Source organism: Erpetoichthys calabaricus, chromosome 15 (genome assembly GCF_900747795.2).
Source record: "Erpetoichthys calabaricus chromosome 15, fErpCal1.3, whole genome shotgun sequence".
Classification (NCBI taxonomy): domain Eukaryota; kingdom Metazoa; phylum Chordata; class Cladistia; order Polypteriformes; family Polypteridae; genus Erpetoichthys; species Erpetoichthys calabaricus.
Window position 1 is genome coordinate 10,704,500 of NC_041408.2, and position 27,289 is coordinate 10,731,788.

A 27,289-nucleotide genomic window follows, 5' to 3' on the forward strand; every position below is an offset into this window, starting at 1 on the left:
CCACTTGTGTTTTAGAGGGTAGCTGCTAATTGCCAGAGATATCACGGCCATGTGCTCTTCTCTCTACGTGGGGGGCGTTTTCCCATCAGAGCTGAACACGACCAGATACAGTGGCGACGTTTGATGTCGGAGTGTACATGACCTTTGGCTTGGCCAGAATTACATTTTTTTGTTTTAATTGATTTTTAAAGTTTGCCCCGTTTCATTACTATGTGGGCGGAGCTGCGGTGGACAGCTAGTTCATAATAAAATGAGTGCAGTGAATATTCAATCAAATGACCACATCCAGTCTGAAACCTGGAAACGAAAGACTCAAGAAGCCGCAGAGAATCCCAGACATTTATAAGGAGAAACTGCATGCAGCAAGATAAATGAAAAGACTGTGTGTGTGCGCGAGCTTTTATGTAATAAAGTTAATTAATATGGTGGAAATAAGGCTGAGACTTAGATTTCCTGCAAGAACAATCTGTACTTCTAAATATTTTTGGTTTACCTCAGAGATGAATTACTGACCCCAAATCACTCTCTGGTTTGGGAAGCTTCCCGTCTTCTAAACCATGTAAAAAATGTTAAAAGAAGGTTTAATATTTTCAAGAGTTGATTAGGAAGGGTCATACAATTCCTTATTACCCATAACAGAAATCCCAAGGAGATTCTTTTTTTTTTTTTTTTTGTCGGTGATCCATAAAACGCCATGTGATGTGCCACAGACCATAGAAGAAGCAAAAATGTCTGAATTGTGAAGCCTGTCTGCACAGTCCGGTCCGTAATCCGATAATCAGTCTTCACAGGATGGAGCTTTTAATTATATGGAACACATCTGAGCTTCCCACTTCTGAGATGTTGCCTCATATGAAAGATAACGACTGTCCATCTTCATTTATAGGTTGTCACGCATGCACGTCTGTGGATCACCCTCTGGGCTCACCTGAAATCGCTTACTGCCACCATGCCATTAACCTTCTCCTCTTTTCTTTCATCCTTTCATACCAAGAAGATGCCCAATGAGGGCTATTGACTCCGCCCCCTCCATTTTCCTGCCTATAAAGCCTGCTGCCGCCGGAAGGAGGTGGTCAGTTGTGAACAGACTGCATCTTAGGAGGGAGCATCCTATCACTTGAAGGGAGAGATGGATTTTGTTGTTGTTTGTACCAGCACACATAGCGGCCCTTTTTCAGTAAATTTTCTGTGACTGAATCAAACAGGAACAACCGGCTGGGTGCCCCAATATTTATTCTGTGGGACCTGCATTACCTTACTCGACCACAATGTACAGATATTCACAAACCGCCTCCTGGCTTCTAATACATGAAGGGATACAAGCAGAACATGCATACACCATACAGGGTCTAAAATGCAGTGAGTGGCAGTAGCTATTTCTTCCTTTTCTTCTTCAATTTGGAATCATTTTTGTTGTGCCTGAGTCGAAGTCTTGTTAAAGGACTTCCCAGTATTTAAATTGATGCGACTAAATTGTGGGTGGCCGATTGCTGTTACGAGTTGCCGTTGTATTTGCGAATCGCGTCACCGAGGGTTGATTAATCAATCAAAATGGCTTCAACGATTCCCCAAGGGGGACCTCCCCTCAGCACTGATGATCATTCAACAAGGAGTGGCTCTCAAAGACACTAAACAAAATAAGTATGGGTGACGACAAAAAAAAAAAACAAAAAAACTTTAAGAAACCCCTGTTTAGACCTTTGATTTTTCCTTGAATTTTGAACTTGACAATCGATTAGCTTGAATGTTTTGTTACCGACCTCAGCACCAACTCTTGACTACTTTCAGATCTCGTAATCTCTTTTCACAAAAAATACATGTCTCATTCTGGGTCATTACAGTCTGCTATATTAGAAGCAACTTACCCAGACTTCTTCCTCTTCTTCTTCCTCCTTTCCCACTTGTATGTGCTTAATCAATCTTCTCAAACAGCTCGGTCCTGCACCTCCTCGCCAGTCAGGCCCTTTTTCCTTTTGATCTTATTTTACTTCATCCATCCACATCCACTACTTTGGCTTTCTTCACTTCACTTTTTCTTCCCCTGGACTTCCAATCCCATCATTCTTATCACCCACATATTTTCAGTTATTGCTTCAAGACTTCGGAACGATCTGCCACTCCATATCAGATCTTCTCCGTCTATTGAGATTTTGAAGTCTCGGTTAAAAACCTTTTGCGGTGGGTGAGGTCGATGGGAGGGGGAGGACAGATTTTCAATAGTTTTTACTAACTTTTCTGCTGCAGAGAACTTAAACAACTCAGCACATCCATATAAAAACGACAAGGGTGAGCTTTCTTGAAGGCTTTTACTGGACGTAACTTGTTGTAAACTAAAATATGAGTGACGTTCAAAAAGTTTCCCCACTTTCGTATTTTCTTTGGAAACTGTGAAGACGGGAGGAGTAGTAATTGGGCATTAAAAAGTTGGTATGACGTTGGGGAAATTGCATCGCAAAGGAAGGTGACTATGTAGAAAAGTGAGTCATTTGTTTGTGAAATTCTTAATAAGTAGAATTAAAAAAAGTGCGTAAAAGTTTTGAACGTCCCTCGTACATACAAAAGAAACATACAGACATTTACAGGTGTAGAACCAAAGACAATAAATAATGATTTACAAAGCAGTACATAACAGACAGTATACATTAAATAATAAAGCTTTAAAAGACACTTACAAGGTGAGTGATTTCCGCGGTCAATTTGTGACAAAGAGAAGCGCGTAGACTGAGGTCCAAATTGCTGCCTACTCACAACTAACCAGACCCAGGGTTTTATATACCGCAAAGATACATTTCGGATGTGAACGAAACAAGAGATAAAGGGGTGCCTACATGAGACCCATGGGGTGCATTGTATTCAGATGTTCGTTATGGGACCTATGTGCTTTTCATGAGTTTCCTAGACATTGTCAGAAGTACGACAAAGAGTCACACAAAAAAAAAAGGTTTGGGGCCGCCACCTGTATATTTTTCCAGGCTGCAAATTCAAGGTACAGATTTGTACAGGTTGGAGTCCACAGCTAAACTGATTTGCGGGCACAAAGATGGCAGCTTTAAGGGAGACCGGAGGAAGTGATGTCAAAAGTGGGGCCAGAACCGGAAGCGGTGTCATTAGTGATTGTACCAGAAGTGAAGTCATTGGGGCCTGAGCCGGAAGTAACACCATCGGAGCCATGTGGAGTTTCCCGTAACTGGTCTGCAAAGTAGTGAGAGACAGGGTTAGTGCGCATCGCCACCCTTTGGTCTGGCATGGAATTACTTTCATTCAGGCCCTTAAGCTGCCTCCCATGCGCACGTGTGTGACAACATTTATAACACCACTGTGAATGTGTGATGAGGCTGGCAGGTGTGTTAATAAACGACAAGACAAAGGGGAGCACAGTTCAATAAATAAAAGAAATAGTTAAAAGCTTGTGGGGCAGAACACTAACTGTTTTCTTAAACTGGCAGTTTTATAGTAGCCTTCCATGTTTATTTGTACAGCACTTTGGAACAACTTCTGTTGTTTTTAAATGAGCTTTATAAATTAATTTGATTGATTGCTTGATGTTCATCTTCTCTCCTCATCACATAATTCTTACCACTTCAACCTATTTTTCCTGCACTTTCTTAGATGTCTCTCCCACTTTTATTGCACCTCTGGTTGTCTCATTTCTTATTCTGCCCCTATTTTTGTTAACTCCACACATCCATCTCCACATTCTCATTTCTGCCACATCCAACTTCTTCTCCTGCTGTGCTCCATGTTACTGCCTGTGTCTCAGCTCCATATACCTTTGTTGGACTTACTACAGTCTCAGAAACTTTACCTTTAACCTTCACCTTTATTGTTTGATCACAAAGTTCACAATTCTGCACTGTGGGTTATCTCTGTATCTAGTTTTTCATCTTGGACTACCACCGATCCTGGATATTTTAAATTTACCCAGTCTTTTCAACGGCTCTCCCTATAGGTTAACTTCTGAATTCTGATCATCATTAAACCTCAGATATTCTGTTTTCTTTTTCTTCTTCTTCTTCCTATTTATCTTCAACATTCTATCTTCCAAAGCCCCTTTCCCTTCTTCTCACGTCCTCTCCACTTCCTCTTTTCTGGTACTACACAACACAATGTCACCAGCACAAAGCCATCACCGGAGGGACTGGTCTTTTATCCCATGCCTCAATAGATCTATAACTAGATCAAAGAGGTAAGGACTTCGAGAAGACCCCTGGTGCAGACCTCCTCTAACTGGGATCTCATCTTTTACCCCAGCCTGAGTCCCCCCTCCCTCATTCATATCCTGGACAATCCTCACACACTCCCCTTGTACTCCTTTGTCTCTCATGCACCTCTGGACCTCTTGATATTGCACTCTATCATAAGTCTTCTCCAAATCGATGAACCTCATTTTCAAGCCTTTCTGTTTTTCTCAATGCTTCTCCACAAGTTGTTTCAATGTAAAGCCTGCACCCAGGGACTGGTCTTTTATCCCATGGATCAACACATCCATAGCTAGACCAAAGACGTAAGGACTTCAAGAAGATCCAGGGTGCAGACCTACTCCATCTGAGATCCTGTCTGTTACCCCAACCCAAGTCCTCGATCCCTCATGCATATGCGGGACTATCCTCACACACTTCTCTGGTGCTCCTTTATCTCTCATGCACCTACGGACCTCTTGATATTGCACTCTATCATAAGCCTTCTCCAAATCAATGAATCCCATATTCAAATCTTTCTGTTTTTCTCAATGCTTCTCCACAAGTTGTCTCAATGCAAAGCCTGTAGTTGGGGCATTGGTCTTGTATCCTATAACTCAACACATCCTTAATCAGATCAAGGAGGTAAGGACTTCGAGAAGCCCCCTGGTGCAGACCTCATCCATCTGAGATCCTCCCTGTTACCCCAGCCTGAGTCCTCACTCCCTCAAATGTAATACCCAGACAATCCTCACACGCTTCTCTGGTCCTCCTTTCTCTCTCATGCACCTCCGGACCACTCCATGATAAGCCTTCTCCAAATCAATAAACTCCATATGCAAGCCCTTCTATTTTTCTTGATGCTTCTCTACAAGTTGCCTCAATGTAAAGCCTGCAGCAAGGTGATTGGTCTTTTTATTCCATGACTCAACATATCCATAACTAGATCAAGGAGGTAAGGACTTCAAGAAGATCCAGGGTGCAGGCCTACTCCATTTGAGATCCTGTCTGTTACCGCAACCCATGTCCTCAATCCCTCATGCATATCCAGGACGATCCTCACACACTTCTCTGGTGCTTGTTTGTCTCTCATGCACCGACGGACCACTTGATATTGCACTCTGTCATAAGCCTTCTCCACATTGATAAATCCATATGTAAGCCTTTCTGTTTTTCTCGATGCTTCTCTACAAGTTGTCTCAACGCAAAGCCTGCACTGGGGGGCTTGTCTTTTATCCCATAACTCAACACATCCATAGGTAGATCAAAGAAGTAAGGACTTTGAGAAGACCCCTGGTGCAGACCTTCTGTAACTGGGATCTTATCTGTTAATGCAACTCAAGTCCTCACTCCTTCATACATAATACCCAGACAATCCTCACACACTTCTCTGGTGCTCCTTTCTCTCTAATGCACCTCCAGACCACTTGACATGGCCCTCTATCATAAGCCTTCTCTAGATAGAGACAAATCAATAAACTCCATATGCAAGCCTTTCTATTTTTCTTGATGCTTTTCTACAAGTTGTCTCAATGCAAAGCCTGTAGTTGGGGCATTGGTCTTGTATCCTATAACTCAACACATCCATAATCAGATCAAGGAGGTAAGGACTTCGAGAAGACCCCTGGTGAAGACCTCATCCATTTGAGATCCTGTCTGTTACCCCTGCCTGAGTTGTACATAATTTCCAGACAATCCTCACACACTTCTCTGGTCCTCCTTTCTCTATCATGCACCTCCAGACCACTCTATCATAAGCCTTCACCAAATCAATAAAGCCCATATGCAAGCCTTTCTATTTTTCTCGATGCTTTTCTACAAGTTGTCTCAATGCAAAGCCTGTAATTGGGGTATTGGTCTTGTTTCCTGTAACTCAACACATCCATAGACAGATCAAAGAGGTAAGGACTTTGAGAAGACCCCGGTGCAACACTGCTTTTAACCCGAGTCCTCACTCCATCATAATTAAGTCTAAAGTAGACCTTGATGGTCCGGTCTCAGTTTCAGAAATATTTTAGCTCTCATTTAGTAGGGATACCGCTTTGGACCCTCAGCACTCAATCTTTGAGTCTTTTGTGTTCTAACAACAAATATGGACCTCTTTGTGAAGTTGGTGGAGATGGTGGTTTCCTGTGGAAATTCCATGCAGGCCGGCCAGCGTTCAAACTCGGCCTCCAGGAGTGGTGAAGCAGTAGCATCAACAGTAGCTTAAATGGTCTTTACATGCATTGACGGCTTGGGCTGTGAAAATATCAACCTGAAATTGACATTGTTCAGATCTTTTGTACCGTAGACTGATGTTGATTAGCACCAGTCATGCCGCATCTCTTGAGTTCACAGCCAGGGACTGATCGTAATCCCAGGCAAGCTTTCTTAGCAACATTATTTAAAAAAAAATTCTAATTTGTTTTTATGGACTGACTTAAATTCCTTAATCTTCTTCTTAATCTTCTTCTGCACAATTTTCTTCTCTTCTCCACAGGCTGCAGTGCTTAGATTGACATGTTCTTTGAATTCTGGGGTCACCCAAAGTTTATTGTTGTGTAAATTGTAATTTTTTTTTTTTGAGATAACTAAATCCTCAGATGGGACATAACCAGCATACTCAGAAATGGCACTTCTATCTTCAGTACATTTGGTCAGAACATCCTTGTCGACACATAAATTGGTCCTGTTTGAGTAAGTCTGTGTCGTGCCATCCCTTCCCGGGTTTTGCCAACTTATGAAATACAGGGGAGGGTGGTCTACTAATGAGCTCTTTGTACCCCCTGACCCTCTCATGTCCCACCTGTAGAGGACAGTTCACCTTTTTTTTTTACTAGTGAGGACCATGACCCCCAATTTGGAGGTGTTGTCCCAGTGCATCCTGGGGTTCACAGCCCAGTGGAAGCCAACAGGACCAGGTTATCTGTAATAAGCAGTGACGTAATTCTAAGGCCACTGAACAGATAGATAAAGAAATAATTACTAATGAAATTCATAATAAGATGGATAATAAAACACAAATACGTGAGTATAAGCAAATGTGAAGTTCCCCTCCATGTTACATAGACAATGAAAGGCACTATTTGACATCCTAGATTACAGAACCTCACAGCTACTATAAGATAGACAGTAATTCACTAAACAAGAGTTTTGAAACACTTCGGAAAACACTGAGGGAGTCCGACTTTCGAATGGCAGGTGGGCAGCTGGTTCCACCAGTAGCCCGAAGCTTCACAAGAAAAGTGCCTGCACTGAGATCTGATAGCACGCAGAGTTAGGATCACCAAATGTCGCTCAATTCATTTAGAGATTTCCAGGAATGAAGGTGGACAGCTGGTTCCACCAGTAGCCAGGAACTGGACTGAGATTTGATACCACATAGAGGTGGCATCACCAAATGTCATTTAATTTGGGAAGAGATTTTCACAAATGGAGGTGGGCAGCTTGTTCTACCAGTAGACAGGATCTACAACTAAAATAGTGGGCTGAGATTTGATAGCACGCAGAGGTGGCATCACCAACCATCATTCGGTCATGGAGGAGATTTTCACGAATGGAGGTGGGCAGCTCATTCCACCACCAGCCAGAAGCTTCACATGAAAAGGGCCTGGACTGAGATTTGATGGCATACAGAGGTAGCATCAACAAACACTGTTCAATCATGGAGGAAAATTTTACGAATGGAGGTGGGCAGCTGGTTCCATCAGTAGCCCAAAGCTTCACAAGATAAGTGTCTGCACTGAGATCTGATAGCACGCAGAGTTAGGATCACCAAATGTCGTTCAATTCATTTAGAGATTTCCAGGAGTGAAGGTGGACAGCTGGTGCCACCAGTAGCCAGGAACTACATATGGAAAGTGCCTGGACTGAGATTTGATACCACACAGAGGTGGCATCACCAAATGTCATTTAATTTGGGAAGAGATTTTCACAAATGGAGGTGGGCAGCTTGTTCTACCAGTAGACAGGATCTACAACTAAAATAGTGGGCTGAGATTTGATAGCACGCAGAGGTGGCATCACCAACCATCATTCGGTCATGGTGGAGAGTTTCATGAATGGAGGTGGGCAGCTCGTTCCACCACCAGCCACAAGCTTCACATGAAAAGAGCTTGGACTGAGATTTGATGCCACACAGAGATGGCTTCACCAAACACCGTTCAATCATGGAGGAGATTTTCACGAATGGAGGTGGGCAGCTCATTCCACCACCAGCCAGAAGCTTCACATGAAAAGGGCCTGGACTGAGATTTGATGGCATACAGAGGTAGCATCAACAAACACTGTTCAATCATGGAGGAAAAATTTACGAATGGAGGTGGGCAGCTGGTTCCACCAGTAGCCCAAAGCTTCACAAGATAACTGTCTGCACTGAGATCTGATAGCACGCAGAGTTAGGATCACCAAATGTCGTTCAATTCATTTAGTGATTTCCAGGAGTGAAGGTGGACAGCTGGTGCCACCAGTAGCCAGGAACTACATATGGAAAGTGCCTGGACTGAGATTTGATACCACACAGAGGTGGCATCACCAAATGTCATTTAATTTGGGAAGAGATTTTCACAAATGGGGGTGAGCAGCTTGTTCTACCAGTAGCTAGGATCTACAACTAAAATAGTGAGCTGAGATTTGAAAGCACGCAGAGGTGGCATCACCAACCATCATTCGGTCATGGGGGAGATTTTCATGAATGGAGGTGGGCAGCTTGTTCCACCACCAGCCAGAAGCTTCACATGAAAAGAGCTTGGACTGAGATGTGATGCCACACAGAGGTGGCTTCACCAGACACCGTTCAATCATGGAGGAGATTTTCATGAATGGCAATGGGCAGCTCGTTCCACCACCAGCCAGAAGCTTCACATGAAAAAAGCCTGGACTGAGATTTGATGGCATACAGAGGTAGCATCACCAAACACCATTTAATCATAGAGGAGATTTTCACGAATGGAGGTGGGCAGCTCATTCCACCTCCAGCCAGGAGCTTCACATGAAATGAGCCTGGACTAAGATTTGATACACGCACACGTGGCATCACCAAACGTCATTCAATCTGTGAAGAGATTTTCACCAACCTCTTGAGTGGCTACCAAATCCCAAGTCCCTGACTCAACAATGACCACCGTGTAGGCATTAGGGTGACCATTCAATCACCAGTCTATTTTATATCAAATTCAATTTATTTACTAATACAGTTATGACTTCGCAAGGGTCTTCCACCTATTTATCGTTCATCCAGCTTTCAAACCGGCTTTCTCCTGCTCAGAGCCACAGGAAATGTGCGTCCGTTTCTTTGGGTTATTAGTCTTTGAAATCAGATTACTCCACAGAAGACAGTGAACAGGTTTGAAGTGTTCTTTAAATGTGCTGAATGTGGGAAGCATCTGGACTGAGACGCAGGCAGGAAGAACCTAATTACTGTGCTCTTACAAGTTGAAGCCGAGAGAGAGAGAGACAAACAGAGAGAAGAACTCAATGGTACATCTGCAATGCTTCTCGGCTGAAACGTAGCTGCAGACCACATACAGTCATTTGAAAAAGTGTGGGAACCCCTCTTAATTCTTTAGATTATTATTTCTCATTGGCTGAGCTTTCAAAGTAGCAACTTCCTTTTAATATCTGACATGCCTTATGGAAACAGTAGGATTTCAGCAGTGACATTAAGTTTATTGGATTAACAGAAAATATGCAATATGCATCATAACAAAATTAGACAGGTACATAAATGTGGGCACCCCAACAGAGATATGACATCAATACTTAGTTGAGCCTCCTTTTGTAAATCTAACAGCCTCTAGACACTGTCCTCCTATAGCCTTTGAGGAGTGTCTGGATTCTGGATGGAGGTATTGTTGACCATTCTTCATACAAAATCTCTCCAGTTCAATTTGATGGACAGCCTGCTTCAAATCATCCCATAGATTGTCGATGATATTCAAGTCATGGGACTGTGACGGCCATTCCAGAACATTGTACTTCTCCCTCTGCATGAATGCCTTTGTAGATTTCCAACTGTGTTTTGGGTCATTGTCTTGTTGGAATATCCAACCCCTGCGTAACTTCAACTTTGTGACTGATGCTTGAACATTATCCTGAAGAATTTGTTGATATTGGGTTGAATTCATCCAACCCTCGACTTTAACAAGGGCCCCAGTCCCTGAACTAGCCACACAGCCCCACAGCATGATGGAACCTCCACCAAATCTGACAGTAGGTAGCAGGTGTTTTTCTTGGAATGTGGTGTTCTTCTTCTGCCATTCAAAACGCTCTTTGTTCTGACCAAATAACTCCATTTTTGTCTCATCAGTCCAAAGCACTTTGTTCCAAAATGAATCTGGCTTGTCTAAATGAGCATTGGCATACAACAAGCGACTCTGTTTGTGGCGTGAGTGCAGAAAGGGCTTCTTTCTCATCACCCTGCCATACAGATGTTTTTTGTACAAATTGCGCTGAATTGTAGAACGATGTACAGATACACCATCTGCAGCAAGATGTTCTTGCAGGTCTTTGGAGGTAATCTGTGGGTTGTCTGTCACCATTCTCACAATCCTGCTCATATGCTGCTCCTGTATTTTTCTCGGCCTGCCAGACCTGCTCGGTTTAACAGCAACTGTGCCTGTGGCCTTCCATTTGCTGATTCCATTCCTTACAGTTGAAACTGACAGTTTAAACCTCTGAGATGGGTTTTTGTAGCCTTCCCCTAAACCAGGAGACTCAACAATCTTTGTTTTCAGATCTTTGGAGAGTTGCTTTGAGGATCCCATGCTGTCACTCTTCAGAGGAGAGTCAAAGGGAAGGAAGCACAACTTGTAATTGACCACCTTAAATACCTTTATATCTCGTGATGGACACACCTGTCTATGAAGTTCAAGGCGTAACAAGCTCATCCAACCAATCAGCATTGAGCAGTGACAGGCATTCAAATCAGCACAATGACAATGGGACCCACATTTGTGCACAGCCAGTTTTTCACATTTGATTTCATTTCATACAACTAAATACTGCGTCACTAAAAATCTTTGTTCAGAAAACACCGCAGCACTCAGATGTTCAAAGGAAATGAAAGACAGACCACTGTTATCTTTATTGTTCAAAGGAGAGTCAGTTATTATGCAGGCTGAGAGGGGTTCCCAAACTTTTTCATGTGACTATACTTTTCAAGTGCAAAATTATTTCTTTTGTTTGTTTAGAGTTGCCTTTGGGCGCCGGTGTCAATTCCCTTGGGTACCCTTCAAATAACACCGGTTGTTTTCAAAAATATTCATCATGGCTTAGTTGATATTACCCTTTCACAAGGTTCATGTAGAAAAAAATATCACAAACGCAGTGACCTACTGCACCAGTGCACTCGGCACCTGAAGTGGGGCTGTCTGTGTTTGCCTTGTTTTATTAATGGACAGAACAGAAGGGTGCATAGCGGGCAATCAATAATGTGTAAGGTGACCACAGGCCATCGGGACTGCAAACAAATTGACATGACAAAGCCTTAGAGATGTTCCTCATCCTGATTTTTTTTCTTTCTTTCTTTAACTAGACAGCGCTACCATTCAGGAAAGATTGATCATGTCCACCATTGCGCTTTGTTTCTAGTGCCTCTTGATCCAAATGACAGACCCTCATTACCTCGGTGGCTGTTGACATGAGGCTCATTTGTGACACTGGGGCTTTGGAAGCGAGCCTGGCTGCCTGTTTTTCTTTCACCCCTGACATACTTGCAGCTTTTCTGTCTCGGATGTGACATGCAACGGGATTACTAAGAGAGTGTTAGGTAAATGGAGTGTGAACAACAAAATAAAACGTGTTTGCAAAGTTTTTGGGGACTGGAAACCTTTAAGAAATGCATACGTTATTCGAATTGAATGGAATGTTGTGAATGCTAGGGCAGGGTGTTTTCAAACTGGGGTGGGCGTGGGACCCCCATGCTGTGCTTTGGGGTCCGAGATTGATGTTAAATTTTAAAGATTGTCTTGCATAGTTTTTAAATACGTATAACTCGGAATGTTCAATGTGGTGTCCGTACTAACCCCTAACTTTCTCTGCTGTTCTTTTTCAGGTTTTCTGTGGTGGTGACCTGTGACCCCACCCACCTGATCAGGGCACCATGCAGCCCTTACACTGATGGATTCTTCCACGTGAAGTCTGAAAACCACGAGGACTGATTGAGATCACTGATGTTAGGTAGAATGCCTAGTGTGGGCCGGGTGGTCTTTTGGCCCTGGAACCCTTGCAGATTTTGTTTATTTAATTTCTTCTCCAGCCCTCTGCAGTTTCTTTTGGCCATCGGACCTTACTTTATTCTTTGTTACTTAGTATTGCCTAATCTTATTTTTATATTTTTCTTTTTTTCTTTCTTCATCTTGTAAAGCACTTTGGACTACAGCATTTGTATGAAAACGTGTTCCAGAAATAAATGTTGTTGCTGCTTATTGACTAGAGCCTTGGCCTGACACAGGCAAATGGCACATAAAAACATGGCAGCTTGACCCTTGTCTCTGTTGAAGGGGCAATGGCCCTCGGACAACTGCGGAGTGTTGCTGGGGTCTTTGCAAGGCCCCCGCTTGTGATTCCCATAAGGAATTACCGTATTTTTCGCTCCTAGGTTTAGAGGAGGAAAACAAGAGAAAAAATATTCTGAACCAAATGGTGTACTAATATATTAAATAAAAAATTGCAGAATCATGTAAAGTCAACAGCGGTATTAAGAACCATCATCGCTGTCATTAACAAATGAGGAGAGACTTTGAGTTGTTTTTTAAAAGAATTCATGGAGTCAGCTGACCTGATTAATTTCGGTCGGTCATTCCAGAGTCTGGGCGCTATACAGCTGAAGACCCTGCTGTCACCCATGGAGTGTAGATTAGTGTGGGGTACAACAAGATTGCCAGAATCAGAGGACCTTAGTGGGCGGACAGGCACATAGTGATGGAGAAGGTCACTGATGTAGTTTGGTGCAAGGTCATTTAAGGCTTTGTAGGTTATTAGTAGGATTTTATATTCGATTCTGTAAGACACAGGGAGCCAGTGAAGGCGAAGCAGGATGGGTGTGATGTGTTCGCTGCTGCTGGTCCGTGTAAGGGCTCTTGCAGCCGAGTTTTGAATAAGCTGGAGGTGTGATATAAGATTAGAAGGGGCACCTGCCAGTAGGGAATTACAATAATCGATGCGGGATGTGATAAAAGCATGGACGAGTTTCTCAGCATTAGAGAAGGAGAGGAAGGAGCGAACACGGGATACGTTACGGAGGTGAAAGTAAGAAAGTTTCTTAATGTGGTTTACGTAAAGTCAACAGCGGTATTAAGAATCATCATCAATGTCATTAACAAATGAGGAGAGACTTCTTCTAGTTTTCTGGAAATCCCAAGAACTCCTCATCGCCAGTGTCAGAATTCATGAAGCTCAGTTGCTCACAATCACTTTGCAGCAGCAATACGTACCTATCATCACGCGGCATAACCTGTTCAAAGCCACCAGGGGTTCAACGCACGTTTGGACCAATGCTCCCTAAAGTTCTATCACCTGTCCAGTCCCATCTCTATTTGTAAGGCCACAAAGCCCTGTCATCTCGTCTTTTGTTGTGGGTTTCCACTCTGAAAAAATGAGAATGCGGTGCAAGTGCAGCCCGCGATTCAAAAAATTGCTCTGCATACCTGTTTGTCTTGTTTGACAGTAGCTGAAAGGCAGCATCTGGAGATGGCAGCCTGAAGTAGTCCAGCGGCTGGTAATCTGTTGAGTCCATATAGTGCCTTTTGCTACACACTAATAATAGAATAAATGTACAGGGGCAAGTCAAAAAATCAAAAAGCAAATCCCAGTGCTAGGCCTGCGTGTAATTCAGCGGTCACTAAAGGCGTCCTTGTCCAGGGTTTATTCCTGCCTTTCACCCTCTGCTAGCAGGGATAGGCCTGGCACCCCCCCACCCCGGCCCACGCGTTAAGGCCTTAACTGGGTTAGAAAATGACTGGCTGACTGAAGGTTTGCATTTGTCATTTGTCCATCTGAGGAATAATTGAGACTGGGGCCTCTGCCATATTTATATCGTCATTTTCTAGAGACGTAACGAATGCAGTGGTCCAGGTCACAAGACCCTTCTCCTGCATCACGTAAATAAAAGAACGGAAACAAAAATAAAAACATAATGGATGTGTGGTACAACACTCGCAGCCTGTGATTAACATGCATGTAGAGGCCCCAGATTCTTAGTTTGTCCTGATTCCGATCTTGCAGAAAACTTACAAGAAAAATGTGTTTCTGATTCCTGACAGTTTTTTTAAATACGTTTTTTCACTACAAAAATACAAAAGTACATGTAATAAAATAGGAAAGCAAACCACACCACACAATTATTTAAAAGTCCATCTTTGTATCAAGAGCTTAACTTCAACACGACGTGCATAAGCGATTCTCCAAGGTGGGCCACCCATCAACCACACCAAGGTGGCGATTCAGGGTCTCGAAGACACAAATAAGGCTAGACTGGATCACAACAACAACAACAACGACAAAAGTTTAAGAAGCTCTGATTTAAACTGACATAAAAAAAAGCTTCCCAAATTCAAAAGAACCTCGGCACAGTTCTACGTAAAAAAAATTGGATTTTTTCCCCCCAGTTTCAGACAATATAAAATATCATTTTCCCAGTGCATTATAGAAATGTGCATTAGGAAATTTTCCGATTGAGGTAAATCAGGTGACATGTTAACAATGTAGGTAGAAATAACGGTCAGTTTAACTCCAGATAAACCTTTGAAAACCTCTTTGAAAACATGCGTTCACTTTGTCTTTATGGGTTATTGAGTGTAGATCGATGAAGAAACATGGCACATGTATCCATTTAAAAGGAAACCTAAAACACAATAACGTGGGCAGAAAGTGAAGGGGTCTGAAGACTCTCTGATTCCACTGTGTAGCAGAACATAGAAACACAATCCATAGAAATGGAGTAAGAAATGAAGAGAACAATATTAACAACAAATAGATAGATAGATAGATAGATTTTAATTTAGTGTAGTTGGCAAGATAGATAGATAGATAGATAGATAGATAGATAGATAGATAGATAGATAGATAGATAGATAGATAGATAGATAGATAGTGTAGTTGGCAGGATTAGATAGATAGATAGATAGATAGATAGATAGATAGATAGATAGATAGATAGATAGATAGATAGATAGATAGATAGATAGATAGTGTAGTTGGCAGGATTAGATAGATAGATAGATAGATAGATAGATAGATAGATAGATAGATAGATAGATAGATAGATAGATAGATAGATAGTGTGGTGCCCGGATGGGAGTGGTACCCACCCGGGACGCCCAGGAAGACAGGAGGAGGGCTTATTCCTCCTCCAGACCTCAAGGGGGCGACCGCGGGTACAGACCTGGGAAGCTCGACCCTGTAGGGGCCCGTGGTCACTGCCAGGGGGACCCCAATACCCGGAGGACCCTGGACCACAGCACTTCCGCCACACCAGGAAGTGCTGGGGGGAAGAGGAACAGGGACACCCGGAGTGCTTCCGGGGAGACAGCTGGCACTTCCGCCACACTGGGGCATGTCGGTGGGAGATTGCCGGGAACACACCTGGAGCACATCCGGGTGCTTATTTAAAGGGGCCACCTCCCTTCAGGGATGGACTTGAGTCTGGTGGAAGAGAGGACAAGGTTGCTGAAGGAGAGATGGAGGCGGTCTGAAGAGACAGAGCTGAGCTGGGAGGTAGGGTGGTTAAGTGTCTGGGAGAAGGAGGAGAGAGTTTTGCGATTAGTTTATTGTTTATATGAGTAGTGTGGAGTGGAGGGTGCTTGGTGCACTGTATAAGAAGAGAAATAAAAGAGTCTTGTACTTTCACCTGGTGTATGGAGTGGTACCTGAGGGTTCAAGAGGTGGACACACACCTCTACTGCTACAATAGATAGATAGATAGATAGATAGATAGATAGATAGATAGATAGATAGATAGATAGATAGATAGATAGATAGATAGATAGATAGATAGATGATGTTCTACTTTTCTTCACTTTGCCTTACTTTTCCTCCATCCCTGCTCCAGGTGATGTTGCTCTACTTCTCTCCGGAGTTCGGGTACATCAGAGGCGCAGCTCAGAAGCAGTTCCTGAATAGTCTGAGTTCCCATAATCTTCTCCAGTGTCTCCAAACGACTCCAGTGGAGCTGCCTGTCAAGACTACATCTCCCATACTGCCCTGCAGATGGCAGAAGGGTGCTACCACCTAGCATATTTGGGGAACGTATGCTCCACCCTTCCCATCATTGCATTATTTTGATCTCCAGACCAGTAAATGGAGCGCCAACGCCAGTCTTTCCAGTGGGGTTTCCCATCCATCACAGGCCGACTATCCAATATGATTGCCTCCTAGCCAGGTAAGGAAACATCATCCATCCTGACCAGGATGCCAGTCCACTACACTGAGTAAAATTGATTCAAGGTATGGCACCTCCTCAGGGTTGGTTCCTGCCTTGTGCACAATGCTACAGCTATCCATATAAAACGGGCACAAAAAATGTACGAATGCGTATACAGCACTGAAGTCCCACTTAATGTGCAGCTTTACGTTTTGATGTATGGTCTGTAATTATAGGCATGGCTTTGTTTTCTCCAGGAGCTAATAATAAAGTCATGGCATCCAAATGCCTCTGTCAGCTGCCCTGAGACGCTCGTATTATTTGTGTTTCTGCTATCATGGGAAGGGACCCAAAATGGAATGTGGAGCACTGGTATGTATAGCTGCAAGACTAAGTCAAAGTCTCTTCCAATCCTAAAATGTACATTCCCAAAATCACTTTGGGAAACCTGAGGCACACTGCAGTAAAAAGAAAAGCAACTGTTAACTGATGAAATATTTCCTACAGAGGAGAGAGAAGATGTTTTAGTGGCTTTTTGTTAATGACTGTATGGCATTCTGCACTAACTGCTGAGGAGCTGTGTTTCTATAAATAAAAATGCTCAGGAATTCATAAGGCATGATAAGTATGTATGGGAGGTTTGGAGCCAAGAGAAAAACAAGAGGTCCGGGGTGCATTTTTTTTTCTTCCGTAGCAGACAAATGTGCTGTTCAATTACTGATTACTACAACAATTATATGGCAAACATTAGAACAGCGGCTCGTGTTCCCATCCAACAATGAAACAGTAAACTAGAATTGTAGCTGAGTGAAATGAGCAGGCACTCAGTATAAATCTCCCAGGAAATGCATTTTCCCAGTGCGCCGTGTATCTGAAATATTATACATTATGTTGCAGCTTTCAGGGTGAGCACCATTTAAGAGTGTGGTACAAGCACAGCAAGATATTTATACAATATGACACCTTTCATTTTAAGAGGCTCACCCAGGATCGCTGAGTAAGTCAATGGAGGGGATTAAACTTATGACCTTCTCGACCAGCCCTGCAGGGTTTAGTTACTAAACCGTACAACCCACGAAATGTGCTGGGAGCTTATATGGATAAATAGAGAGGGCGTGAAAGGCACTATATAGTAGATTCCTGGATAGATCATGTATGAAAGGGACCATTTAACAGATAATGAAAAGAGCTGTAGAGCAAAGATAGATAGATAGATAGATAGATAGATAGATAGATAGATAGATAGATAGATAGATAGATAGATAGATAGATATGAAAGGCACTATATGACAGATAGATAGATAGATAGATAGATAGATAGATAGATAGATAGATAGATAGATAGATAGATAGATAGATAGATATGAAAGGCACTATATAATAGATAGATAGATAGATAGATAGATAGATAGATAGATAGATAGATAGATAGATAGATAGATAGATAGATGGATATGAAATGCACTATATAATAGATGGATATTTAAGACACTATAACATACAGACAGACAGACAGACAGACAGACAGTATATATGATGAGATATTGGATGGGATGCCACTGCAATGACACAAGCAAACTGACCAGAAGGACAAGGACATAAATGTGTACTCGCCTGGTATACTATAGCAGACGGACTGAGAATGGCCGAGGATTTGGAGTCGTTCCTCCCCCCATATTCCAGGTAGCAGTGGTCCTCGTATGGAAACCCAGTTGGGACACATGCAGGAGTGCTTGGGAGACGGAGTCCGGAAGTGGAACCCTGAGGATTGAGCGATGGTGTTGGGGGAGGACCTCCCTACTTTCTCCATAGCCTGGAAGTGATTCTGAGGAGCTACAGCATGGTACCAGAAGCATTCCCAGGTCTGGCTTAAAAAGGAGCCCACTGCCAGACATGGACGAGTCAGAATGAGGAGGCAGCGGGCAACACTCAGCATAGGAGAGGAGAAAGAATTGTATTAATTGTATACTTGTGACCTATTACTGGAGAGAGGGTTGTGAAGAAGTGCCTGGAGAGAATTAAAAGCCTTTATTTTATCCTAATAACGTGTGCTGCAGTGCCGTGTCTTGGGTTTGGGGTTCTCTGGCGCCCCTTTGTGGTCAAACAGTGTAGAAGTGAAAAATGATGTCCCCTGTTGAAACCCTCATTGACCGCTGACTGTCCTTCTTTGTTGGCTTGTTTTTATCTTCTCCAGTTGTACCCCTAACATCACGAAAACACATGTTTGTTATGATAACTGGCCAATCTGAACAGGCCTGGTCTGAGGCATTCTGGGTAAAGTCAGCTCCTTCAATGTTCAATGTTCAATGCTATGGACTCTTAATTCCTTCTCAAGTTTAATGTAATAAAACGTTTATAGGCTGGAAAAAAATGCATAGATGATAAACAAGCCTATAGAATTTTAATCAATTTGAGTCTCATTTTTGATCTTTGTAATTAAAAAATTTTCAGATGTCATCTGTGAATGTTTCCCCCACATGTCCAGTCATGGATTCTGAATTGTGAATCCATCAGGAAGCCCCTGAAGAATGGCCCTATCATTATTTTTTCTTATAATATTTTTCTTTCTCTGGTATCCTTATGGCAGAATGATTCTCGCCATCCTCTGGTAAGTCTGATACCTGCCTGGATGTTTTCAAGGTGGTCCATTGCTCTAAAATTAGCAGGCAATATAGTTATGTACGTTTGTATATGTAGGCCTATATATAAAGTAAGTAGTTACAGTTTTGAATTGTCCAGACCCAAGATTGCATTTTTCTGGCTTAAGATGATTTTTTTTGTGACAGCTGGCTGTTCATTTGTACTCCGCTGCTGGTACCCCCAACCCCCCCCCCTCCCAACTCCGCCCCCCCACCACTGGAGTAACAAAAGTGGAGCGATGAGTTTGTGCTTCTCCAGAGCTACCAATTTATTCCGGAAAGAATGGAGGCCAGGATTTCCAGCTGGGAGCTGTCATCATGTATCATACAAAACTAACAAGTTGTGCCTGCTTCGATTTGGGTCTTTACCTTGAGCTCGTACAGGAGTAAAGGCTTATTTGTTCTCACCTAGAATGTAAAAACTCAATAATTTTACATATGCGGTAGCTACGGTCAAAGGGTCCCCCCACAGCTACAATAAACCAATCCAAACCAAAGAGCCATAAGAGCTCAGAAAACTTTATTTCTTGTGAGTGACTCTTCTCATGTGCGTGTAGTAAAGAAAAAGTAGGATGAGCAGACACAAAAATAGGCAGTTGCTCTTCTTCTTCTTCTTGTTTCTGCTGCTCCCGTTAGGGGTTGCCACAGCAGATCATCTGTTTCCATATCTTTCTGCCCTCTACATATTGCTCTGTCACACCCATCATCTGCATGTCTCCTCTCACCACATCCATAAACCTCCTCTTAAGCCTTCCTCTGTTCCTCTTATCCAGCGGCTCTATCCTTAGCACCCTTCTCTCAATATACCCCTCATCTCTCCTCTGCACATGTCCAAACCAACACAATCTCGCCTCTCTGACTTTGTCTCCAACATGAGCTGACCCTCTAATGTTCTCGTTCCTAATCCTGTCCATCCTCGTAACACCCAATGCAAATCTTAGCATCTTTAACTCTGCCACCTCCAGCTCAGTCTCCTGTTTTCTGGTCAGTGCCACTGTCTCCAGCCCATATAACATAGCTGGTCTCACTACTGTCCTGTAGACCTTCCCTTTCACTCTTGCTGATACCTGTCTGTCACAGATCACTCCTGACACTCTTTTTCATCTCTCTTCCACAATCCCCATTGCTCTTCACCGTTGATCCCAAGTATTTAAGCTCATCTCCCTTTGCCAACTCTACTCCCTCCATCTTCACCGTTCCTCTTACCTCCCTCTCATTCACACACATGTTTTCTGATTTTTCCTACTGACCTTCATTCCTCTCCTCTCCAGAGCATATCTCCCCCTCTCCAGGGTTTCCTCAACCCGGCTCCCACTACAGATCTCGGCGTCATATAATTCAGATCACAATGTAGACAATTGCTCTACTAGGATAATTTGAAACATCTTGTAATCCTCTGACATTGGAGAGATTGGGCCAAACTAAAAAATCGGGAGTGGTCCCCCGAGACTTTGTCATATAATCAGACATGGGGATGGATATTTGAGGAGTAAACTGCAAGACAATGATTACATTTTTATATTAGGTACATTAAAGAACCATCAACAACAAATCAAATCAAATTAATAATATATTGAACTATTATGATAAAAGTAAAGTTGAATAAGTACCACTTCTGGTTAGCGGAAATATCCCAAATGTTGATAGAAATCTGTTTTATACCTCATACTTGTATGCAAAATTTGGTTGACCTAAGTGAAAACGTACTCAAAGTTATCGTGTTTACATACACACAGAGACAGACATACAGACATAATTCCAAAAATTGTATTTCTGGACTCAGGGAGTTCTAAAACGTTGAGATTCATCAAAATCTCGACATTGAATCTTTGGACGATTACAATACTATCCCTACACTTCATATATGAGAAAGTCAGGGAGGTCTAAAACGTTGAGATTCATCAATATCTCGACATCGAATCTTTGGACGATTACAATACTTTCCCTACACTTCATATACAAGAAAGTCAGGGAGGTCTGAAACTTTGTGATTCATCAAAATCTCAAAATCGAATCTTTGGGCGATTACAATACTTTCCCTATACTTTGTATGTGAGAAAGTCAGGGAGGTCTAAAACATCGAGATTCATCAATATCTCGACATTGAATCTTTGGGCGATTACAATACTTTCCCTACACTTCATATATGAAAAAGTCAGGGAGTTCTGAAACTTCAAGATTCATCAAAATCTCGACATTGAATCTTTGGACAATTACGATACTTTCCCTATACTTCATATACGAGAAAGTCAAGGAGGTCTAAAACGTCGAGATTCATCAAAATCTCGACATTGAATCTTTGGACAATTACGATACTTTCCCTATACTTCATATACGAGAAAGTCAAGGAGGTCTAAAACGTCGAGATTCATCAAAATCTCGACATTTAATCTTTGGACAATTACGATACTTTCCCTATACTTCATATACGAGAAAGTCAGGGATGTCTAAAACGTCAATATTCATCAAAATTTCAACATTAAATCTTTGTACAATTACGATACTTTCCCTACACTTCATATGCGAGAAAGTCAGGGAGGTCTAAAACGTCGAGATTCATCAAAATCTCAACATTTAATCTTTGGACAATCACGATACTTTCCCTATACTTCATATACGAGAAAGTCAGGGATGTCTAAAATGTAGAGATTCATCAAAATCTCGAAATGGAATTTTTGGAGAATTACATTACTTTCCCTATACTTCGTATATGAGAAACTCAGGGAGGTCTAAAACGTCGAGATTCACCAATATCTCGACATCGAATCTTTGGACGATTAGAATATTTTCCCTACACTTCATATGTGAGAAAGTTAGGGAGGTCTTAAACGTCGAGATTCATCAAAATCTCGTCATTAAATCTTTGAACAATTACAATACTTTCCCTGTACTTTGTATATGAGAAAGTCAGGTTGGTCTAAAACGTCGATAGTCATCAACATCTCGACATCAAATCTTTGGACGATTACAATACTTTCCCTATACGTCGTCTATGAGAAAGTAAAAATAGACAATATTGTCGACACTCTTGCCTCTGCGCTTTCCTTCAGATTCTGGCCACGAGAACATCCAGAGGGGAAGCCGTCCCACTGTCTCACCTCTCAGCTGAGCCCCACTGAATGTAAGTAATCAGTAACGGTAATTGTATTTTATCACACGTCTCCTTCTTGTGCTAATTTAGTTTTTATGCAATTTGATTAGGTCATTTTTAACAATCTGTTAGTGAAACTGCACACACATTGGGTTCAGAAAGTATTCAGACTCCTTGACTTTCTGCACACTTTATCGTGCTGTAGATGTCATTTTGAATGGATACATTTGTCATTTTTTTTCCCAGCAGCCTACACTCAATAACCCAGAATGACAAAGCGAAATGAGGCTTTCAGAGACATCGGCAAATCTATGGGAAGTCAAAAAACGGACACCATGTCATTCCTAGATGTGTTCAGACCCTTTGCTTTCACACTCCATGAGGTGCTCAAGTGCGTCCTGTTTGCTTTCGTTCTCCTTGAGACGTGTCTGGAACTTGATTGGAGTCCAAATTGAGTTCATCGGACAAAGGCACACGTGTACCTGTGTATTTGAGGTGTGTGATCTTTTAATAAATTCTGCATTATTACAAACTACAGGAAGACCCCACAGGTCTCTGCAAGAAGGAAATAAAAACAGTACAACACCGTAGTACTGCAAACCTTTCCTGAAAACATGCTTTCACTTTGGCGTTATGGGTTGCTGAGTGGGTCAATTCATGGGCAAAACTGCCAAATGTGGCCATTTAGAATGAAATCAACAACACAATAAAGTGGGCAGAAATCGAAAGGCGTTTTAATTCTTTTTCTATCTGCTGTCTGATTGGTGACCAGGAGGTGTGCGGAGTTGCAGCTTTCTAGAATACATCAGAACAATCTGGACGAGAACAGGCCATTGACCCCCTTAACGAAGCTTGCCAGTCCCACCCATTTCATTTTTTGAAAAATAACATCGAGTTGAGTTTTGAGGGGTCCCTGAGGCCCTCCTGTCTGCCACACTAATTGGTCACTCATTCCACATGTCCGTGGTTCTCTGTGTCAAGAAAAGCTTCCTGACGTTTGTGCGAGATTCACTCTGGACATTAGAACAATCTGGACAAGAACAGGCCAACAAAGCTCGCCAATCCCACTCACCTCATTCTTCGAAAATAACATCAAGTTGAGTTTTGAGGGGTCCCTGAGGCCCTCCTGTCTGCCACACTAATTGGTCACTCATTCCACATGTCTGTGGTTCTCTGTGTCAAGAAAAGCTTCCTGACGTTTGTGCGAGATTCACTCTGGACATTAGAACAATCCGGACAAGAACAGGCCAACAAAGCTCGCCAATCCCACTCACCTCATTCTTCGAAAATAACATCAAGTTGAGTTTTGAGGGGTCCCTGAAGCCCTCCTGTCTGCCACACTTACTTGGCCACTCATTCACTCATGTGTCTTTGGTTCATTCTGAGTGCAGAAAAAGTTCCTAATGTGGAGCCGAGGCCTAAATCAAGCATTATGGGGGACACTGAATTTATTTGTTTATTTATTTTTTCCATATTTGTGAATACATACAGTATGTGACTTTGCTTAGTAATTGTGTTTTATTTTACTATTAGCATTTAAGTTCATCTTCTCTCTTTGCTATCTTTGAACGCCTGGGGATTGGCAGCGGACAGTTGTTTCTGTTTTACAGTTTTGTTAAGGGCTCATTCTGCCAATGGCCTGACCACTCTTACATGGGACAGGAGGGTAGTAGACCCCGCACTGAGGGGATTGTCTGTTTTAGCGGCCGGTAACTTGATACGTCTCTCTTTATTTTCTTCTCTTTTGGGATTGTCTGTCTTTCCGTCTGGCATCCCTTTGAATTCTGGGATGACATCATTTCCATGGCGGTAAAAGAAAAAAAAAAATGCTGGGAAAGAAAAAGTAAATAAACAGAGGGGCTTAACCTGAGAAACCCACTGGTTAAAAAAAAAAGAAAGAGAAAAGAACAAAATGTAGTAGTGGAGCCGCAGTGGCAGCAGAGGTCAGAATCGCTGAAGCTGACCCTTGAGGAGTGTGGATTCTTAAGAGGATGCGTCCACTTGTGATGAAAATGATGCTTCTCTCAATCCGGCTTAGCCCCTCTTTGTGCAGCAGCACTTCACTAAACCTTGCGCTGACAATCCTCTCCTTTGTACTATTTTGAGCATCTCCTAAAACATGAGATCTTCTTTGCGATCCCAGAGAGTGCGCTGGTATCCAAGATACTCTCCTCTAACTGAGCCACCAAATTCAGTTTTTTGTTTCTTTTTCCAAGGGGTTTTGGGAGTTTAGGTGTGTGTGTTTGGGTGGGAGTCATGAAACCAAATACCAACCCTGTATAGCAAGCGAAGGTCAAGCAAATTGTAATCTGTGTCCTCCCATCCCCTCCCCCCCCCCCCCCCTCCCACAATGCAGAAGCTCCTTTCATTTCTTCAAGGAAACTCTGATCGGTCGCACACTGGGAAAGTGCTGTCAGCAGGATAATGTCTTAAATAGATTACTGTGAACATGGGAAACAAACCCTCAACTCAAATTTGTTTATTACAATATTGTTTATTTTTTTGGAATGCTACTACTATTTAGACCCAGGAAAGTTTTGTCTTTTCATATAAAACATTAAAATGTGGGCATTGTAACCACATTGCCGTGTTCCTCAACCTGTGGGTCCATCCATCCATCCATTTTCCAACCCGCTGAATCCGAACACAGGGTCACGGGGGTCTGCTGGAGCCAATCCCAGCCAACACAGGGCACAAGGCAGGGAACCAATCCTGGGCAGGGTGCCAACCCACCGCAGAACCTGTGGGTCTCTACACAAATTTCCAAATTAAATCCATTGTGACTCAGTCTTGCCCATCTTAATGAAAAGGTATGTGTCGGTGTGTCTGTTTGTGTGTCTTTTCGGTTTCTATGTCTCTGTCATTCCAAATGATGCAGCATCACAAACATTAACATTGCTTTTATGAATCCCATACCAAATGGCACATAATGGAGACATATGCATTGAATTTCTCATTCCAACAGATGGCGCATCACAAACATTAACACTGCTTTTACGAATATATCAAATGGCATATAACAGCATATATATATGGTGGTCTGGTGGTTCTGAGGCTAGGGATCTGCAATTGCAAGGTTGCCGGTTTGAATCCCGTAAAATGCCAAAAGGGACTCTGCTCTTTTGGGCCCTTAAGCAAGGCCCTTAACCTGCAATTGCTAAGCGCTTTGAGTAGTGAGAAAAGCACTATATAAATGCAAAGAATTATTATTATTATTATTATGCTTTGTATTTGTCATTGCAACAGATGGTGCATCGCAAACATTAACACTACTCTTACAAATCCCATACCTAATGACATATAAAAGAGACATATGCATTGAATTTCTCATTCCAAAAGATGGAGCTTTACAAACATTAACATTACTTTACAAATCCTATACCAAATGGTATATAACAGAGACATTTCAGCAGATGGCACATCACAAACATTTACAGTACACTGCTTTTACAAATTCCATATTGGCATATAATAGAGATATCCATCCATCCATTATCCAACCCGCTATATCCTATCTACATGGTCACGGGGGTCTGCTGGAGCCAATCCCAGCCAACACAGGGCACAAGGCAGGAAACAAACCCCAGGCAGGGCGCCAGCCCACCACAGGGAGCACACATACACACAAACACCAAGCACACACTAGGGACAATTTAGAATCGCCAATGCACCTAACCTGCATGTCTTTGGACTGTGGGAGGAAACCAAAGCACCTGGAGGAAACCCACGCAGACACGGGAAGAACATGCAAACTCCACGCAGGGAAAACCTGGGAAGCAAACCCGAGTCTCCTAACTGTGAGGCAGCAGCGCTACCCACTGCACCACAGTGCCGCCGTAACAGAGATATTTGCATTGCATTTGTTGTTCCAACAGATGGTGCATCATAAATATTTATGGTAATAAAAAGCATTTAATTTATCATTCCAACAGATAGCATGTCACAAACATTAACACTGCTGTTACGAATTCCACACCAAATGGCATATATCAGACTTATGCATTGCATTTGTCATTCCAACTGATGGTGCATCACAAACATTTGTAGTAATTAAATTGCATTGAATTTGTCATTCCAACAGATGACACATCAGAAACATTAACACTGCTTTTATGAATCCAGTACCAACTGGCATATAACAGAGACATATGCATTATATTTGTCATTCCCAATGATGGCACATCACAAACATTATCACTGCTTTTATCAATCCCTTAGCAAATTTCATATAGCAGCTAAATACGCATTGCATTTATCATTTCAACAGATGGAGCATCACAAGTATTTACACTGCTTTTACAAATTCCATACATTTTACAAATGTCATATATCCGACTTATGCATTGCATTTCTCATTCTGACAGATGGTGTATCATAAATATTTGTTAATAAAAAGCATTTCATTTGTCATCCCAACAGGTAGCACATCAGAAACATTAACAATGCTTTTACAAATTCCATACCAAATGGCATATAACAGAGAGATATTCGTTGCATTTTTCATTCCAACACATGGCACATCACACACTATAACACACTGCTTTTACAATTCCCATACCAAATGACATATAACGGAGACATATACATTACATGCTGCACTGCAAACGTTAACAATGAGCTCTACATTGATTATTTCGATTTCAACTCATCTTAGATGAGAAACACAGCTACAGTAACAATAAAATGTGACTAAAAACATTTTACAGGCACTGTATTTAAATTTTGTGTAAGTGTCACACTGGTAAAAGAATCTGCTAAACAAATAAGTGAATGTGCTCACATGTGGAATTGCACTCAATAAGAATACACCAATTTGAAAATTAATAAAATAACAGCATTAATAGTATAGATGTAAAAGTAAGGTGTAATTTGTGGTTGAGTAAGACAATGCAAGGTACCACGGTAAAATGTTGGGGTGCCAGCCTGGGCGTCTCCATTTAATTACAGCAAGAAACAAAACCAAGAGTATCAAAAAGGGGTTGCAACGTGTGCCAGTGTAAGAAAGTCTGTCCAAAACAAAGAGCCGTCAAGCCTGATT